At 42.1% G+C, this 19,982-nt stretch overlaps 1 protein-coding gene across 1 annotated transcript in view; it reads right to left on the minus strand.

The window, feature by feature from the left end:
- Positions 1–14,267, minus strand: part of SCAF11 (SR-related CTD associated factor 11) — a 48,642-nt gene extending 34,375 nt beyond the window's left edge. Inside the window, exon 1 of the mRNA XM_082480696.1 lies at positions 14,118–14,267. The gene's annotated coding sequence lies outside the window, so the exon portion shown is untranslated. The remainder of the gene's footprint in view (positions 1–14,117) is intronic.
- Positions 14,268–19,982: the final 5,715 nt, after the last annotated feature.

The raw sequence follows: 19,982 nt of genomic DNA on the forward strand, positions 1-19,982 counted from the left end.
GCAACTGAAAACATTTATGTGGTGTTACATCGTTCTTCTCGCAAACCGATTATTTAAACAGATACTGAGTACTGCTAATGCATTTCACAGATCGCTTTGCACAGCACGCCTTTTTGCCAGTTTGTCTGCATTTCGCACAACACAGCAGAGGAATTTAATACTACTGAAATATAAATTTTTATTTATAAAGTGAAAGACATCATCAAGATTTACATAATATTTAACAAATTAACTTTGGAAAGACTATTTTCTCCACTACTTTAAAAGGGGCATCACAGGCATTGGCATAGCAGAAGAGTTACCACTAAAGATTGCTATTATATTTATAAAATTAAAAACAGAGTTAGGAGGAGCAGACAGCACAGAAAACAGAACACTTATTTGTCCCAAAATGCGATATATTCCTTTAGTTTCTTTTAAACTTCAAGAAGTATTTCTCAGACTTTTTCATGCCAGCTGCATGCTGTACAAGAAATTTGTAGTCTTAGCTGAGGGGGAGACAGTCAAAAAAGGCAAGATAAAGTTTTTGTCATTCTTCCAGTTACCAAATTGTATGAGCTCACATGAAGATCATATTATGTCCATATCCATGGCTAATCATGTCCAATCAGTCTAATACGTATTTGAAGAATGTTAATATCCAAAGAGTACTTCTACCGGATTCCACTGACTCATGACCAACACATTTTAGTTATGATCATTCAGTTGTTGATGTGAAATATAAGAAAATATCTGGAGACCCACACATGCAAAGCACTTGACGAGACAGCAACAATCAATATGCTATGTTACCACTGACAAAAAACAAAATCATCCCCCTAACTCTAGATAAAATACTTTCCAAGAATGCCTAAAGACAGCACAGCGTTACAGCCAAGATGGTACTTTTCTGGTGCTTGTAAATTTTCAATGGAATTACTTTGTAAGAAAAATACCTTATTTAATTTCATATTTGAGGTAAAGGCAAGAATAGTCTAGTATATTAAACTGAAAACAGTGAACAAGGACATTACCGCAAGTACACACCACCACCTCATCCCCCCATTATTTTTAAAGGAGTTAAACATTTAAGTTTCTAGGCTATTCTTCAAAGGAAATTCCTGTTCTTGTCTTCATGGAAGGCAGATGCCAAAGACATCTGCCAACAAAAGCACTTAAACAGAGTTAATTGTAGAATGTGGGAATAGATTTGTCACTGTCCATCTGAGGAACATAGCTTCAGAATATACTTAAACAACTCCATAAAGCAGACTGATGTAAGTGCCATTTACACACTAAAGAGTTTTCTGTATCACAAAAATATAAGTGTGATTTATATTAACACAAACTACTTCATACAATTCATAACCCAAAAATAAAAATTATTTCAATGCTAATTCACTGTGCATGCAGAAAAGACTTGGTCTGTTCAAAGTCACACTACTGAATTTCTTACTGAACTGAGATCTATTACACTGAAGTCCTAAAATTAAATAGGCATAGAAAAATCATTGGATGAAAATTTACAGTAGCCTAATTACATGAAATTAATATGTGTCTCCTTTCTGACTAACTAGAAGACAAAGCATTTACATGTGTTCTTTATGCCCTGTAAATAAAATGCAACAGCTAAATACATGCTTCTTCCAATACAGGAAGGGACTAGAAACGTATCTATGCAGTACACTTGTTCAACTGAAAAGGGGGATGAAAAAAAATCAAGAACCCATACAACAAAATCTCCCATAAACAAGCGCAAAATCACATCCAAGACTGGCTTATTCTTGTTCCCTTAACAGACTTAATGTAGGAAACATTTGTAACTTTTCAACTTCTTAGATACACGTTGCATAAATACTTAATAGTATTGACTTATTTTGACTGTTCTGTTTCTACTAAAAATGTTTTCTCTTCTTTTAAAAAGGATTTGGGGCACTCTTAGTTGTGTTCCGATCTCTTTACTAACTCAAGAAATATTCGTTTCAAATACAAAAGAAGTCAGCCATACTTTCAGTGTACAGAGCTTATTTACTTAATAGAACACTACCACCACCTTTTACTCCTATAAAATTTTGGGCAGCAATAAGTAGGACTCTACTTTGCGCTATGTGTTTTGATGTTTTTTAAGAAGTCTTGGAAGGAGGTTTAAGACTCTTCCTCAGCAAGCATGTTTTTAAGGAAAACAGATCTCAATAATTAGCCACATTTACAAAACCTGAGGTTTTTTAGTAATTAATGGCAGAACACAGAATGTCTTCTGGAAATCCCCATATGGGCTCACCATAACCTCTGGACCATTACTGGGCAAATGTAAAGCTGCTGACGAAAATTTTGAAAACTTCTGACAGAAGTCTTATGCCTTCTTGGAGATGGCTTGAGGAAACACCTAGTATTTCCTATGGCAGCTGAACATTTGAATTTTTTTTTACCTACTTGTATCATTAAGTCTAAAGAAACACATATGCCAAGAAAGGAAAAAAAAACACAAAGGACACTATTGGATATTTGCAAAAGTACATCAAGAATCTTCATAGTTCTTTTTATTTGGAAAAACTTAATTTGTCTGAAGAGCCTTGGAAGGTAGACTTGTTTCAAGTGACAATTCAGTAATGTTGTTTGCACTCCAATAAATGAAGGGTAAACTGAGGATCTGGAAGCACTTATCCTGGATTTGCTCCTTTTTGTAGTAAAGTCTCATGGCCCAGAACATTAGTGAGAATAGAACCAACAGGCACACTCAAAAGTGGGCTTTTAAAGATGATCTTTACTCTTTGTAAGCTCAAATTGCACCTTGTCTGCTTTCCCAGATGGAATGCCATAGAACCAACAAAGATGAAGAGAAAGAAAGAGACCGGTGCTTTGCAGAATAAAGGGAAACCTTTTTCTATAGGTGGTTTAAGCCTATTCACATAGATACAGTGTTTTGGAAAGAATCAGTGCTATTCAGGAGAGGAGACACCACCGATTTAAAGACTCTTACCAGACCCTCTAAGGATGCAATTACCCAAGAGAGATAATCTAATCTATCAACTTGCTGCCACCAAAAGAAGCAGCTCTGTTTCTCACCACTAGTGTCGGTGAGCAGACTCAGCTAAGCGCCACACATGTGCCCAAGAAATTGCAAGTGACAGAATGGGGGAGGGAAGACATAAACCGGGATTGACTCTTTTGGCAGTAGCAAGGTGCTAGAGTAGCTATGACTTTGTTGTCAAACTGCCCCCCCTTCAAGGACATAGCACTACCCAGATTTCCTGCCAAGTCCATGAAAACACAAGGTAAAGTCACAGGAGAAAACTGTCAATGCCAAATGCTAGAATTATACCATCCTAAACAGTACACTGCCTTCCACTGACTTGAATGTCCTCCTCGGGATTACTTTTTCCACAGTCTAGCAGCAAGACACTGACAAGCACACTTACATTGCAGATGCTGTGGCTACAGCTATGTCCCTGCTAGATTCAACACTTTCATTTTTACGGCGGCCACAACAGTAACAAACTGAATAGCAGCTGTGGACACCCAACACTCATGTCTAGTCAGCACTCACAGAAGTACATGGGACAACACCGTAACTGCCTCCTAAGCACAGGAGGCACGAAGAACTCAATGAAAATGTGCAAATACAGCTTGAGGAACTGCTGCAGTGGCTCAGATGCAATGATTATCACCTAGTAACCTATCTGACCATCTGAAAAGCCAAGAGTTTCAAGGAAGATTTAGAACCTTATGGAGGCCACACACACAACGTAATCTCCTTCCTGTATAAATCTTATAATCATAAGCTAGCTCAAAACCTGCCATACAGACCTTTCCATATTAAGTCGGGGGAGTAGGCAGTGTTCCTCACTTAACAAAAGAGCACCTGTAAGACATTGGCAAAACGCATCAGGGCTGTAAGAAAGACGTCATTTTATAAGACCTCACACATTTGAGAAGATTCTAAAAACTGTGAGGAACACACCATGTCTTTTACAGAATGTTACATGTGGAGGTGCTGCTACAAATCAGATTGTTTGGCTACCTTATTACACTGTCCAGTAAACTGGACAATAGACTTCAATGTCAGCAGTACCTTTTTATGTATCCATGCCTTGACAAGTCTTGCTGATCCACAAGTTTCTTCAGCATTCTACGATTACTAACAACAACTGAAGAATATTCATGTAAGGGTAAATAACTGTGTTCTAGCTCTACTTAGAAAAGTCACTATCCAAAAAGCTTCAGTACAACATAGAACTAAACCAGACAGACTACCAACTTGAAAAAAAGGGCAACATACTTATAACAGCAAAATACAAGATTTGTGATGATACTTCTAACAGCAGCATCATACCTATTTAATGCTCTTAAATAAGAGTTACCATCAAAGCCAAAAGAAACCCAAACCCCAATAGTTTTACTCATATGAGAGACTGAAGATAGTAACAAAGTCAGTATCACCAGCAGGTATCTACTAAGGAACATCCTATCTCTCTCTCTGTACTGGGAAACTCATGTATGGGACAAGCATCCCTTCACCTCAGAATCCCAGTCATGCAGCTGGCCCTCTGATCTACCAGCCTTCACGTTTCTTTCCTTCCCAAAGTAATCAGTTCTCATTGTTTTTTTACCTACTAATAAAGACATATAAGGATGTGGGTTACAGAAGGGCTCTTAGCACTGGAAAAACAAGCTCTAACAAAATGACAAGCTCAAAAACCTTGTACTAAAATTCAACTGATATTAAAGACATCACAGTCTTCAGCAAAACTTTAAACCCCATCCCCAAGAAACCATCCAAAACAGTGAGTCATTTTATCAGTCTTAGGTAGTAGGTAACTTAAGACAACACAAGGCACCATTTGTGAAACACTGTTATATCACCCCTCCTCCCCAAAAAAGACACACATGCAAGGGCTGATATCCTCATCAGAATCATGAGCATCCATGTAGCCACTTGGAAAAATCCACATTAAGACCGATACTTCCACAAGACAGAAAAGGTATGATGTTTGACCAAAACAGTTAAAGCATCAAAGGGATATTAACTCTCTTCATCAAAAACAGTAAGTTTCCCTGTACACATCAGTTCTTGCCACGCTATCACAGAAGGCTGAGCCCCACTTTCTGAGCTCATGATGAGGTGAAGGAAAGCTGATTACAAGCTTGCACAGCAGTTAGCAGCTTTTAGACAAGTCAAATTTGAGTTTGGTACTGAACTACAGTTACCTCACTGGAACTAAAGGGTAATTTACCTACAGAAGGCAAATTTCATTTCTCACCTTTCTGCACTGTCAACCATAAAACACTTTGTTCCACTAGGACAGGTGGCAGAAGAAGTTTAGGATTTCTCCTGAACTCACATTAAGGGCTCATACCCAGCAAGCAGCAATGAGAAACTGTAATGCAACAGATTCCCTCCACAAGTCAAATCTAAATCAATTATCCCTCCATCATTTCCAGTATCTACCAGCAGCTGTGAGGTTAACTCACCAGACCACATGACATTACATGCCAAATTATAGCAAAATGACAGCTCTATATTATCAGTACATTCAGGGTGACCACTGACAACCAAGATGGCCCAGTGCTTAGGCAAATTCAGTTCACAGACTGAAAACTAGATGAAGCTAACTTGTTAGAACACAGGAAGTTCCGTTCAAATACACGGAAACAGTTCTTTACGGTGAGGGTGACAGAGCACTGGAACAGGCTGCCCAGGGAGGTTGTGGAGTCCCCTTCCCTGGAGATTTTCAAGACCCGCCTGGATGCAGTCCTGAGTAATGTGCTCCAGGCAATCCTGCTTTAGCAGGGGAGTTGGACTAGATGATCTCTAGAGGTCCCTTCCAACTCTGATAATTCTGTGATTCTGTGATTCTGTGAAGCTGAACTTGCTAGTCAGCATGGGGGGAAAAAAACAACACCACCACAAAATGTCACCAAAAAACAAACCAAGCACTTTGGGGAGTTAATTGTTACAGTGCAGTCTCATTTGATTTAAAGTATATATTTACAACTGACCAATCTAACCTGTAACTTAAAGCTATGCTTGTGTCCCTACTGGCTCTTTAGTGACATTTCTCAAGTTCATGAGAAAACCCCTTTCCACTCTGCCAGAAGACAAGCTAGGTTACTCAAACCTGTCAGCTCTTGACAATGCAAAAGCAGTTAAGGACAAAGTCACATAGTTTCCCTACACACTGAACTACAGCAATTTTGCAGGGTAGCTTCTCAGTAAGGCTGCCACTCATAACACTGCTTTCCAAAGATGTTCTGAATTATACAAGACAATCCCAGACCAAATCTTTACAGAAGTGCATGGCTGGGTCCACAACAGCCATAAGAAGGAACACTTGGTTGGAGCCAGGGTTAACGCCCCCAGGAAAAAACAGCTTCATTTATACAGAAGACAGGATGAACAGAACCTTCTAAAGACTGATACAAGATGAAGTGTGTTTTAACAGAAATTAAAAGACCACCCTTTTTTACCATTCAAACCCATTATTTTCCATAGAAGGCAATATGCACTGTGCTGCTGTTTCACATGTGTGCATGTACGATAAGACCCCTAACAAACAGAAGCAGCACTATACCACAACCACCCCTTGAGGGACAACATGCATGTATGCCAGGGGCTAAGTCATGTTGTTTCACATACGGCTGATAAAACACTGAAGTACCATAGCGATTAACATAATACAAAGAAACATTAAAGAGAAAACAGTGTACATAACATTCTCTCACAAAACATACAGTTCAACACTAAGGTGTTTCTTTTAAGTAATCTGTGACTAAACTGGGTGAAATTGAGATTTACAAATAACAGGAACTAATTAGGGATTAGGTACTATTGTCATGGTGCACATGGTTCAAGCAACTAAATCAAATCAGCATAAACTCATGACCTTGCCTTCCACTGCTGAGGGTCCTTAGTCACATGCATGCTCTTGCAGCTGGAAGGGATAGCATTACATACCAAAGTCAGCAAAAATGGCTCAGCCATTTCCAAGAACAGTTTTGGTTTGGTTTTTTTTTTTTTTTTTAAAAAGTACTTTTTTTGTCTAGCCACTTGGAAGCACTAATATTTTCATGCTTTCTACCAAAGAGCAGATATTTGGCAGTGAATTGCTGAGATCAAGAACATGCTTTCCACACAAGCAGCCCTTCCAAATCTAGCCACAGATCTGGGAAAATATAGTTTTGCATTTACTGAAGAAGTCTTTGCTATTCCTTGCATTTAGTTTTTTCCCCATAAGCTGGATCTGTGCTTAGCATAAACTAATAATTTGAAGTTCCTATCCCATTGCTACACTGCACATGCAACATTCCCACAAGATGAATGAGCATACTTCAGCCAGTGCTATGGCAACACAGCAGGACTTGTAATCATTTCTCTGATGCTAAAGAAACTAGGAAGACCATTTTTATTTTTCTTAATACCATCCTAAACATGCCCAAATAGATGGACTTAAAACACCAGCAGGAGCTGAACCAAAAGACAGAAGTGGAAAAGCTAAGACCTTTTAACAGTGGGAGGAAAAATGATGGGCAAGACGGATGGAGTAAGACTGAACTCAAATGAAAAGCTCAGGGGCAGTAGCAATGGCAAGGAGCATGTTTAAGGTGCAAAAAAATTAATGGGGCAACATAACCAGAGTGGTAGGTGATTAGAAAAGTATATTGAGCCAAAGGAGAAAGGGCTGAATCCAGCAAAGGAAGAAATAGCATGCAATTGTCCAATTACAGACTGCCATTATTCTTTCTCTTTCACCCATATCAGTTATCTTATTTCTCAGCTTCTGAATGCCGAACCCCTGCAAACTGAAGGGCATCCCTCTAATAAAATTTAGGTAACGCATAGACTCCCCTATAATTTTACAGATTTACTTAAATGGAAAAAAAAAAAAAAACCCTACAGAAGATTACATAGAACCATACACACACACTTGATAAAAATACACTGAATTCGACCCCTCTATTAAAGTATGCTGCTCTTTCATTTTAAGCATCAAATCAAGAGTTTAGTGATATGACATGTTCTTTTGGTATTTAAAAAAAAGCGTTTTCATAAAAAGCAATTTCAGCTTACATGTGAAATACACAGACATGGACTTAATAACAAACAAAAGAAAGGAAATAACACAGCTATTTAAAAGTACCTTTCACCTCTCTGAGGCATACCCTTAAAAAAACACACTAGATGAAAACTACGGTGTTAAAAACACAGTCCTCAAACTCCTTTTCACTTTGAATAACAGCATTTTATAAGCTCAGGTCAAAGACCTACCCTAACCTCTCACAAATCTTGAGCAAAACAAATGCTGTATTTTTGGAAAACGGTGGAAAAACAAAGAGTTTGCAAAGGATTTATGACAGCTGAAATAGTTTTAATTGTAACTGTATTCTGCACAAAATTTTCTACAATATTTGTAGACTAACAATGCATTAGACATCATTTCAGAAGTAGTAGATAGATGGGGAGTAAGCAGTTTCAATCACTGCTGATCTTGCTTTCACAGCCCTTACTCAGCGATAATGTTCAAGATAGCTGAAACAAAGCTAGAAAAACATGGCCAGGAATGGAAGACAGGTTCGTGAGAGAAGGTTTCCTTAACGCCAATAGCAACACACAAAAGGTAGAAAATATTAACCATGCAAGAGGTAAAAGCCAGATCTGATGTTGAAAAAACCTGAACTCCATCACCTTTCCTTTCAACTTGTGAAGAGTCTACTAACAGAAAAACATGCTAATCATCATTTTGGGTTACTTTCACCATATAGATGGCATCAAGAAACCACCTATAACACAACTGTGAATTCTTCAGTAACCAATCTAGTTTTTGTTATAATTGATTATTCTATCTCATTGCAAAGCTTCAAAGAGAACTTAAGTTTCCCACATCAACAATACTAGAAGCTCCTTACAATGATGAACCTCATTCTCAATTGAAATTTCTTGCCAGAATAACAACCACAAAATTACGGCTGGTACCAACTGACTTAACCAAGAGGTACAATAAGGTGCCTTTCTTACGCAGGCTTATGAAACTACATCTTAAAAATAAATCACAATTGCATGGGTTTTGAGAGAATATACTTTACCTTCATTGTTATAGGTACCTTTATTTGGCAATATCTCTAAAACAAAACTCTAGTGAGCTCAAGGTAGTCTTAACAGACTGCTTTTCTCCACCTGTTTCATAGGACTTCCAATTACTTCTCATTACACCTGTCTATCCACAGCAGTCACTACCTTGTGTCACAAATAACAAAGTAAGAACATTCAAAAAAAGCAAAACTGTGTACAAGAAGTGCTTATTTAGTAACTGTATTGAAAGCAGAGCAGAATTTAATTGTCCCTCCTGTGTCCAGAACTGCTGACATAATTTGCTCTGGATAGCAAGCAGTTCAATTAAGACCGCTCATCTGATTTCAGATTCTACCTTAAAACTCAAGTTTTCAGTATCAGTACAGCTCAGTTTCATGTACGGTTCTCCATCTCTCCTGGGGCACACCAAGAAGCACAGAAGTCTTCACTGCCGCAGTTTTGGCCTGTGTTGTTACCTAAAGGTATGGACATACATGAAGACTTCTATCAGACACAGAACCCATGCAATTTCAAATTCCTTATTACTGCTAGCAATCTAACAAAAGCCAGGTAGCAAGCAGAGAGAAGTGTTAACTCACTTCACATTTCCAAGCAATTCCATACGAGCTTGGAAAATTTCCAAACATCATTAAATGTATCACTCAGGTTTACTCACAGATCGCACCTTTGAAGGCAGATCACAGTTAAGCAGTACTTACAGACCTAGTAACAAAGGAGCAAAGATTGCATTTTAATGGGAGTTCACCAATCCTTAAATAAAATCTGCATTCAGACATTATTATAATTGTCTATTAGAAAAAGTGATCAGATACTGCAATTTACCACAGTATTACGCTTTAGAAAACAGCTTCTGAAGGAGATATTTTTTCTTCTTCCCAACTCTGTCTACATATTCCTTTTTTTTTTTTTTTTAAATATTTATACACACACCCCCCTGAAATAATCTCAGAAAGTTAAGGAGAAATACCACTGGCCAGAGAATCATCAAATTAAAACGTTACTTTTTCATGTTTGCTGTGATAGAGTATTTTTGAGTTAAAATTAAAATTTTATGTTCTTATGGAGAAAAAAAAGGGTAACGCTACTGTTTCATCAAGATAATTTGTGAGACAGCACAAGTGTAAGGCATAGATGCACATGTCTACAGGGGTGTGTGTGTATATATATTTGCTACCTGAGTAAATGCATTTTATACAAAATTTATTTTAATCTTGCCTATTCATACATAATTAAACACAGTATTTTGATCATCCTTTGTCGAGTCAGTTAATTTCCCCAGCCTAGAAGTGGCAACTTCCAAATTTGGTTAAATTTAATTAGCTCTCCTTAAGACTTTTAGTTGGAGAAACAATCTGATGTGCCATAAACATAAGCTGTATGAAAGGAGAATGTTTCTAAAAGCAAGAGGCAACTTCCTTAACATTTTTTTTCCCCCCACTTCTGACAAGAGAAAAACTTGTTGAATCTGGTGTGAGCAACTGAATTACAGAATATGCATATTCAACATTTGAGAGCTCTTCCAACACAGTCACCCTGCCTTTGGTGCTCCACCAGACCCAGATGAAGAGAGGTGATGGACAACTGTTCAGAACAGCAGAGCTGCAGCTTTAGGAAACAGAAAGGCAGGCAGACACGCATTCACCTTCCATCTTCCAGCAGCTGCAGTCCTCCATTTGTTATTTCATGACTACAGCTAACTTCATATGCAAGAGAATCACCCTACTCAAGTGGGTTAGGGTACCAAAACCCAGCAACTTTCAAACCCAAAAGAGAAACGTTTACAGCTTTCTGTTTGCTAACTGTACCCATAGCCTCAAATGCTGGGTAAAGAGATGGAACAAGTAGGGAAGAGAAGATACAATGTCACCACACCGGTATCCTCTCAGATCAAGGTCACTGCCCTTCAGGGCAAGGTGGACTAGTACATACAGATGAAACAAAATGTGCCTACACTGCTGAAAAGCCATGAACTAGCCCTTGTTTTGAAGCACTCTACAGAATACGCACATTAGAGACCTCTGGTATTTATGATTACAGAAGAAGGGTTAGGGTATAAATCTGTTTAACACTATATCTCTCCAATTTGCAAAAAAAAAAAAAACTGAATAAAGTTGAGATTTATGAAATCTACATTAATCTTACATGGTTCAGCAGATTAGCTGTAACCACTTGAGAATTCATTCAGACAAACTGATAACATTGGTTGATAGCACTGAATAATCAGTTTAGCTAACTGGACTGCATGTTTTTGTTACTATTAACTGGAAGGACGTTTTTTTTTTCTTGCTCACCTTAGATTGCTGGCAAAGAAAATCCCAACACTGAACAGTGGACTGACAGGTTAGGCTTCAAGAATTCTGGTATTGGTATGGCAAGCTAGTCCAAACTTTTTCCAGCAGTGTTTTTACCCCCATTAATAACAGGCATGTTTAAAAATAGCATTACGTGAAATAAAAATCACCGTTAAAATAATTACTAAATAAAGCCAACTTTAATAAATTTAAGATTTTGCAGTTTTTTTAATATTCAGGACAGTGGAAAACTGAAAAGATCCCGCAAAGAATCCCTGTAACAGCAAAAAAACCCCAGATGTTTGTAACCAGAGCAAAACCATCATGCATCATAAGCAGATCCAACTACAAGTTTTATAAGACCAGAGGCTAGAAGTAATGCATCGTGTCAAACTACAATCAGTCGAGAGCACAAAGAAACTCTTATTAATCTGGATGTTTCAAGAGTGATAGCTTGAAGAATAAGGCAAACATACATCTCCTTGTTGAGAAAAACTCAACCACCTTCACATACTGTGATCGAACACTACAAATTCATGTTCAAAAAACTCACCAAATGCCTGGTGAAGTGTTCCAAACCTTAAAGATAATCTGAATACAAGATAAACTAGTGAACCCAGTTTTACTACTATTAAAAGTCTAAAAATATTCTCTTTCAAGACCACTTGGTGGAGATTCTTTCCCCCCCAAGGCTACAAAGCTGTTGTCCATTCTCCTTATTCACAAGCTGACTTTAAGGCAAGGGGAACATGAAAGAAAATTGATGCGTTTATTATTTGGGCCATTTATCACTCTGGAAGTCAACACATCAGCAAATGTAAAGTACTGAAAGGAAAGCTGCAAAGTATTTAACACGGTGAATAGAAGTTTAAATACCCCCTCCCCAACTTATCCAAGGAAAACAGAACAACAAACATAATATTCCTAGAAATTCTAAAGGAAACATTTGAAAAGTACTTGGGATCATTTCCAAGTTTTTCCATGTCAATAAAGAGGATGCTGTCCTTTTCTTTAACCTTGTGACTCTCTAAATACAGCTTTCCAGTTAAAAAAGAAGAGGCATAGATTACCACGTATAATCAACCAAATAAAGGGAATTTTTTTCACCCTGTTATTTAAAGAAACCTACTATTTATTTCTGCCAAGATCGAAAGAAACCATGACAAAATGACTAAAGTCTTCCCTCACTCCTCCTGTGTGTCAGAGTCTGAATACTCACACAGTAAAACTCGATTACACTTCACTTAACACTATCATCCACTGAAAGAGAATTAAAGGCCCCCAATACATTAGTGATTTACAAACATAACATCAGATGCTAAGTTAGCTAAATCTCCCTTTAAGGTTACCAAGGCCCTAAAAAGCTATAAAATCACAATCTTAAAATAGCTGTTCAATAATCAGGGGCATTCCAATCCATTATATAATTATTACTTAGATGTGAACAGCCTTACCCATCTCTTGACGTTTTAAATGAATGATTCTTTGCCAACAGTACCTAGTTACTGATACTAAACAAACAGCACCTACCTGGCCTTTCTTTCTTCATTCTTCATAAAAATGTAAAATTAATTAATAGTCTAAAATAAAAACATTGTGAGAGGAAGGGGATCAGTCTTAGTCCTACCAAAATTGTTCTGTTTTGAAGTTATAAACGTGGAGATAGGTTGTCAAAGGTAAGTTGCATCTGGGGCTCAGGCTAATAATATTCTTTAATACTCACCAAAGGGGAAAAGGAAAAAAAAAAAGAAAAAATTAGGGCACAATGTACTCTAAAACAGCAGAAGAATTGGAGAGTTCCGCACTGGCTTGATAACTGTATCACTTCCAGGCTGCAGCGTTACTCTGTGCGACTTTACTGATGTTTAAGTCAGCCGCGATCCCACCGCAGCACAAAAGCGGAGCTGGACTTTAAGTTGAGCCTCTCCGTGCAACTTCCTCCACAACCGCAAAGTCCTCCCAGTAACTCCTGCTACTCCCGAGACGCTCTTCCAGCACACGCTGCCGGTATTTACCGCTCCGGCTCCCGGGAAGGCAAGGGACGGCGGTGCAACACACCACTCCCCCACTTCCCCCGCACCGGGATCTTTGTTCAGGCCGGCGCCACGGCGGGGAGGTGTCCCCCCCCCCCCCCCCCCCGCGCCGACCCCGCTCACGGATCAACGGGCAGAGCAGCCGCCACTCCTCGCGTTGTGCCGCCTTCACAAAAGCTTTCGGCGCGGAGGGGGCCGGCGCTCTCCTGGGAACGGCGGATGGCCCCGGCCGCCCCCCTTTGTTTCCCCTCTCACCCCGGGAGACGAGCAGGGCGGCCGAGAGCTCCCCCCCACCCCCCACCCCCCGCGGCGGCCTGTCACGGCGGCCGAGCGCCAGCACCGGACCGGGCCGGCGCCACGACGCGGGCGACGAGAGGAGGGGAAGAGAAGCAGGGGGGGAAGGAGGGGGGGGCAACCCCGAGGCCGGGGCCGGCAGCAAACCCCGCCCTCTGCCCGGAGGAGCGGGGGGAGCACCCGAGCCCGCCGGGCCCCCAGCAGAGGCGAAGGCCCCGACAAGAACGGGACGGCAGCACCGCCCGCCTCCCCTCCTTCCCTCCCCTCCCTCCTTCCTTCCTTCCCGCCGGCCCCCTGCCCCGACCCACCTCGCGGAACAGCCCCCAGCACTTTCCTCACGGAAACTATGGAGGGAGGCGCGCCCCCAGCAGCCTCTCCTCCCCTCCCCCCCCCCCCCCGACCCCGACCCCGACCCCAACCGCCGGTGTTCACCTGGCGCCCCGGCGTCCCCTCGCGCGGTCACTGCTCCGCGGCCACCCGCATCAAGGGGAAGCTCCGGTTCCCCGCCGCCGCCCCAGTGCGGCCGAGGAGCGTCCGCCCGGGCGGGAGGCGCGGCGGGAAGGCGAGTTGGGCTGGGCTGGGCTCGGCGGGGGCCCCCGCTCAGCGGCCGCCGGGCCACATGTCCGCGCGCGGCCGAGAGTGCGCAGCGCCGGCGGGGGCCGCAGGGGGGCGCTGCTCCGACGCCTTCCGCCTCCGCCGGGGTGGGAGGGGGGGGAAGGGGGGCGGACGGAGGCGACGCGGTGGCGTGACGGCGTAGGCCGCCAGCGAGACGCCTCCAAACCGTCCCGCGGCGGCGGCAGGAGCATTGTGGGATAGGTCCTCCGGCGCAGTCTTGAAAGGGGGAGGGGAGGGGACGGGAGAGGGGGAGGCGGGGGAGTGTGGCACGTGACCCGCCGCCGGCGGTCGGCGGGGAGCCAATGGGATGAGGATGGGCGGGCGCGCGGGGCCGGGGCGGGGCGGGGCTGCGCGCCGCGGGCAGGGGGCGCCCTCTGGTGGTGGCGCGGCGGTCGGGCGCGGCCGAGGGGGGCGCGGCTGAGGGAGGCGCGGACAGTGATATCATCTGGCCGCGACGAGGGGCACACGCGCAGTGCAATTTTTTTTTTTTTTTAATTATTATTTTAATAAAATTATCCCAAAGGAGCTTTGGACGGAGCCTTGTGACCACAGGAGCGCGACCCGCTGGAGAAGGCGGTGGGGGCTGAGGAGCCGGCCTAGTCCCAGCCTGGGCCTGCTGTACCCCGCCGATGGCGATGGCGGCGGTGGGGCCGGCGGCCCGGGCAGGCTGGGAGCCGCCGCCGCCGCCCGCAGCAGTCCGGGAGAGGCAGGGTGCTTCCAGCTCGGAGAGGGAGTTGCGGAGTTTCCAGCTGTGTGGCCTCAGAGGGCTGCCTGGGACCGTCCCTGCGTGTCTGCGGGGAGCCACCAGTGTGGCCAGGGTGGTGTGCTGGGCCTTAGGGGCGGTGTGGGTCTTGCCCCGCCGGCTGTGTAGGAAGAGGCAGCACCGCTGCTGCAAGTGCCCGAAGAGTCCCTCTGGATGCCAGTGGTGTCAGTGGCAATTGGTGCTGCCTTGTGCTTGTGAGACTCGGAAGTTGCGAGATCGAATCCTTATGTATTTGTATAACCACTGTTTTTTCAAAGCAGTTTTCCATATTGTCATATGTCTTGATTATAGCAAATAGAAAAGTTGTTCAATGCAGCAGCTTCTGTTGCATGCCGGTCCTGTTTATACTCCTCTGTCATGGCACTGTCATGAAATCACAGAATTGTTTTGGTTGGAAGAGACCTTTAAGATCATTGAGTCCCAACTGTTAACGTAGCACTGCCAAATTACCACTAAACCATGTCCCTCAGCAGTACATCCACCTGTCTTTTAAATACTTCCAGGGTTGGGAACCCTACCACTTCCCTGGGCAGCCTGTTCCAATGCTTGACAGCCCTTTTGGTGAATAAATTTTTCCTAATATCCATCCTAAACCTCCCCTGGCGCAACTTGAGGCAGTTTCCTCTTATCCTGTCACTTGTTACTTGGGAGAAGAGACCGCCCCCCACCTTTCTAAAACCTCCTTTCGGGTAACTGTAGAAAGCAATAAGGTCTCCCCTCAGCCTCCTTTTCTACAGGCTATACAACCTCAGTTCCCTCAGCTGCTTCTCAGACTGTGCGAGTCTGCCCATAGCTCTTCCACACAGGCTCAGAGGCAGCGGGGAGCTGGGGAACTGGGGGGCACCAAGCCCTCAGCTGAACCCCCAGAGCAATGCACCTGCCATAGCAACAAACAACCGCTACCCCAAATACACAGGCTTGGTTGAGTGCCTCCTTACGTCCAGAATGACGTTTTTACAGCTTGAGTGGAGTAAGGTATGTGTCAGTGTCAAGAATGATGATACCTTATTAGTTGCCATGATTACTGATGGAATATTAATTTAGGATTAACTCGAAAGAACTTGAATTAAGTAAGAGCAGCCTGTGGGGACAGCGTGTAAGAAGAGTCACAGGAAGAAAGAAAAAGACTTCATTAGCAGGCTGCAGGGAAATGTAATAAGAGGCAAGACTATAGCCATAGGTAGGAAACCACAGACTTACGAATGGAGATGAAATATTTAAAGTAAGTCTGACTTTAAAGTTATTAAGGTTAATGAACTCCCCAAATCTTCAATGGGATCATCTATAGAAATGAGTAAACTGTTTTGAAGGTTGGGATTAAAGAAAGCACTATTATAAAGTGAGAAAGATGACTTTCAGTGCTGTGTTGTGAATAGATGAATGACCCTAGAACAAGACACTGAAGCAGTTAAGAAGGGAGAAAGATAGAAAAACAGCTCTGGGTTTGACTGACTGACCACAGAGGTAAGGTTTTGTTGCAAGGAGGGCATGCTGTACAGAATTGCTGTATGTTATTATTTGTTACTGTTGAGACTTTTAATTAAAATGACTACTAAGTCACTCGGGACTCACAGATGCAGAGAAAGCCTTGATATTTACTGTTTCTATCACGAGTCTTGAAAACATTTATCATCTACTTGTGCTGAACAGATCATGTTGCGCAGAAGAGCCAGGCAAGCTGAGGAGAGCTGTCTGTGAGAGAGAGGAATGCAAAGAGAAACACTCATCACTTCTGAGGTGCTGGCTGTACTTTTGTTTGATCCTCTGATTGTATATCTTACATCCATTCTAGCAGTGGCCTTTATAGCTACTCACAAAACTTCAAGATATGTAGTAACACAAGAACAGCTTTGGTCCTTTCTTATCCACCTTTTCAGATGGACATGTACCGTACGCTGCTTACGATGGAGAGAAAAATCTGGGACTTCACTGCTGTCAGCATTGGCAAATATGTCTTGAGTTTTCCTATATGTACATGAAGTTCCGGCCCACAGATGTTTCCAGTCTAACCGGGGCTGAAGGACAGTGCTGTCCAGTTGGATGTAAGCTCCCAGAACCATCTTGTCAAAGATGAGCGGTTGGTCAGTTCAGCCAGAGAAGGAGGGCAGCGTGAGATGCACCTCCTTCCGACTGCTCTGTGCCTGGTGAAAAGAAGAGCAAGGAGTTCAGGTTTATTACAGGGATATAGAATTAGGGGGTCATGAACTCTGATTTTCTACTAACCTTTGCGAACTCTACGATACAGGCACATTCATAAATTTGCCAGGCTCCACTCATTCACATACCCATTAGTGTTTTTCTCAAAAATGAAGAAGGGAGGGTAGTTTGGCCTGAAGGGATAGTTGAACTATCATTGGGAATTGAAGTGAAGATTCCAGGAAAAGTGGTATTAGACTGGGACAAAATTGATATGAATGGTCACAGAAATAATTTGTTACAATATCTGGATTAGCAGATGAGTTGGGAGCGTCAGCCAGTTTTGCTGAAAAGAGTATCTTATTTTCAAAACCTTATCATTTGGGAGCCAAGTTTGTGATTTTTGACTTTTTTCATGCTTTGGGGTGGTAACAACATTGTTTCTTTAGTCTATTTTTACATGTTCTAAAGTCTTTAGCTTCTTCAAGTGTTCTTCAAGAGGCTGATGACAGAGGTTGTCCTTAGTCAAGGTGGACAGCACAACCCATAAATCCTTTGTAGATGAAGGACAGGACTAGTGAAGACAGTTACTATTGCCTGTTGTCTTTCATAGCTAGGCATAAGTAGGACTGTTTCTTCATTTTCCAGCTAACTCCAGAATGTTCTACTGAAAGATCAGGAGTAAACCCCAAGCTGCAGGAGACACATGATTTTTAGCAGTACTTCAGAGTCCCATTGTGTGTGTCCTGTGTTTTGTTTGGGGGATGTACTCTGCCCACATTTTCAGAATTTCTCTAGAGCCAGGAGAGCTGGAAACTTCCCTGAAGCTGAGCCTCTTGCTCAGTTGTGTGTCTCTTGGGAGGACAGCGTTGTATGAAAGCAGAAGCAGAGCCGTCCTCGTGGAGCAGCTGTGAGGACAAGTAGAAGGCAGGTGTGCCAGAAAGAAACTGGAAGACATGAATGGGAGACCGGTGTGAATGAGGGCATGGTCGTTTGGAGAGGGGAGCAACAGGGAGTGTGATACTAGAAATGAGTGGTATTAGAGGCGGGGAGGGAAAGGATGGCAGAACAGACCGTGAGGTTTTGATCGTAATACGGTAGACAGAGTGTAGAAGGGGAAGAAAGCAGGGATGAGGCAAGACATGGTAAAGAGTGGGACTCCTGGAGGACAAAATGGTACTTATCCTTGAGTGCAGAAATTAGGATTGGCATAGAGCACAGAGGGGGAGGTGGAGATACTTGAGTTTTTGTGCTGTGAGTTTGAATTCTTAACTTTGAAGTATCCTGCACCATTGAAATGATCCCACACCATTTACCGTCCACACAACATTGCAAGAAAGGCACAGGCAAGTGACTATTATTACTATTACTTTCTCAGAGTAATAAGCCTGAATGAGCCTGAAGTGGTATTTTTGGAGTCTTGAAGCTGTCAGTACTACGTTCTGTGTCTGGAAGAGACAAGATGAAAAAATTTTAGCACGGTGGGTTGTTCTTCCTATTGTGACACTGTCGGGAGTGATCAATTAAAGCCACCAAAATATCCTGTGTTCAGGGAACAAAAGAACCATTGATGATATAATATTTCTGCTGTCTGGTTTCAGATGCTCATTTGAGCAATGAATGATTTCTCTATTTGGCTCTCAGATTCTGAGCTTTTGAAGAATGTAGGTATATTTAAACAGCATAAAAAAGTCTGAAGTGAACTCTGAGAGTTTATTCAGAGCTTATTCACCCTCTCTGCCCCCATGTCATACGTATGTTGCTCCTTCATTCAGTCTGTTCTTCAAGATCTCTGGTGTTGGACTCTCTCTTCCAAAACCTCCTCAAGCAGGCTATTTCTCTAGCTTAAAATTTTTACTTTTGGAAAGCTGTTCCTGATCTGTAATCAGGATCCTTCCTGCTGCATCAGGAACCCGTACATTTAGTCCTGTCCACCATAGGCACAAGGAACAGATTGTCCCTTTTCTCTTTGCAACAGATTTTAATCTGGATTTAACTTTTAAAATTCCTTCTCAATCTTCTTCTGAGGGTAACTCATTGAAAGGCCTACTAAAATCAAATATATGACAAGTGCTCGGTCTATCCTATCCAGGGGGCCTTTTACTCTACTATAAAAGGAAATGAGATTGGTTTGACATGAGTTGTTCTTGAAAAATCAATGTCAGTTCTTTTCTTCTTCTTATCTTTGAAGTACTTACAAATGTGTTGCTTGATTACCTTTCCCAGAAATTTTCTGGGGTTCTCTTTCTCCCCCTTTCCAGCAACAAATTTTGATTATTGCTTTGATAACTCTGGCTTGTGTTCATCTATCATGCAAAAGAAAAAAAAAAAGAAATAAATTAGGTGGCTTAGCTCATTTTTCTAATAATGTAGTGTTCTGAAGTCTCTGTCTTTGGTACTTACATTCTTATTGCCTTTTATGGAATTTTTAATTTTGAAGTCCTGCCATATGTATATCTATCCAAGTAAGTAGGTTGTGTGTTTTTTATGTCAAAATGCCTCGAATACTTGGCTGCGCTGAGAATATTATTTCAGTGTTAAAGCTTTTCATTCTTTCCTTGTTTTAAAAAATTGTTTGATTGAGATACTATGTTTTTTATTTGCATGCAGTGTGTCTTTGCTTGCAAGCTTCATTGTTTGGAAATATAGCACGATACTCTATAAATAAAAGTAAGTGGGATGAGTTAACACACTGAGGAATTCAAGACTTCTGCTTTTTAGGCGAAGGGAATATAAGAGGTTGGTCTAACACCTAAAAAAATCTTTTTTGAGAACATAGTCTG

This window comes from Vanellus vanellus (assembly GCF_965231255.1).
Source record: "Vanellus vanellus genome assembly, chromosome: 1".
NCBI lineage: Eukaryota > Metazoa > Chordata > Aves > Charadriiformes > Charadriidae > Vanellus > Vanellus vanellus.